This window comes from Lepisma saccharinum, unplaced genomic scaffold, assembly GCF_977018435.1.
Source record: "Lepisma saccharinum unplaced genomic scaffold, izLepSacc3.1 HAP1_SCAFFOLD_148, whole genome shotgun sequence".
NCBI classification, from domain to species: Eukaryota; Metazoa; Arthropoda; class Insecta; order Zygentoma; family Lepismatidae; genus Lepisma; species Lepisma saccharinum.
Window position 1 is genome coordinate 194,314 of NW_028142958.1, and position 1,461 is coordinate 195,774.

Sequence of the window (1,461 nt, forward strand, 5' to 3'; positions counted from 1 at the left end):
TGGATGTCAAGACACGTGGAAAAAACGTACAAAACAAGAGATTGGAGACATCAAGATTTTGGACGAATTTTTGAGGAATTTTCAAATTTTCAGAAATGAGGTTCCAGATAAGGTCAAAAACTACATACTCAGATCTTCACCAAACTTTGCAGGGATACAATGGATGTCAACACACGTGGGAAAAAAGTACAAAACAAGAGATTGGAGACATCAAGATTTTGGACGAATTTTTTTAACAATTTTCAAATTTTCAGATAGGAGGTTCCAGATAAGGTCAAAAACTACATACTCAGATCTTTACCAAACTTTGCAGGGATACATTGGATGTCAAGACACGTGGAAAAAACGTACAAAACAAGAGATTGGGGTCATCAAGATTTTGGACGGATTTTTTAGGAATTTTCAAATTTTCAGATGGGAGGTTCCAGATAAGGTCAAAAACTACATACTCAGATCTTCAATAAACTTTGCAGGGATACATTGGATGTCAAGACACGTGGAAAAAACGTACAAAACATAGGATTGGGGACATCAAGATTTTGGACGAATTTTTTAAGAATTTTCAAATTTTCAGAAAGGATGATCCAGATAAGGTCAAAATCGACATACTCAGATCTTCACCAAACTCTGCAGGGATACATTGGATGTCAAGACACGTGGAAAAAACATACAAAACATAGGATTGGGGACGTCAAGATTTTGGTCAAATTTTTTAAGAATTTTCAAATTTTCAGATACGAGGTTCCATATAAGGTCAAAAACTACATACTCAGATCTTCACCAAACATTGCAGGGATACATTGGATGTCAAGACACGTGGAAAAAACGTACAAAACAAGAGATTGGAGACATCAAGATTTTGGACGAATTTTTTAAGAATTTTCAAATTTTCAGATAGGAGGTTGCAGATAAGGTCAAACACTACATACTCAGATCTTCACCAAACTTTGCAGGGATACTTTGCATGTCAAGACATATGGAAAAAACGTACAAAACAAGAGATTGGAGACATCAAGATTTTCGACGAATTTTTTAAGAATTTTCAAATTTTCAGATAGGAGGTTCCAGATAAGGTCAAAAACGTTATACTCAGATCTTCACCAAACTTTGCATGGATACATTGGATGTCAAGACACGTGGAAAAAACATACAAAACATAGGATTGGGGACATCAAGATTTTGGACGGATTTTTTAAGAATTTTCAAATTTTCAGAAAGGAGGTTCCATGTAAGGTCAAAAACTACATACTCAGATCTTCACCAAACTTTGCAGGGATACATTGGATGTCAAGACACGTGGAAAAAACGTACAAAACAAGAGATTGGGGTCATCAAGATTTTGGACGGATTTTTTAGGAATTTTCAAATTTTCAGATGGGAGGTTCCAGATAAGGTCAAAAACTACATACTCAGATCTTCACCAAACTTTGCAGGGATACATGGGATGTCAAGACACGTGGA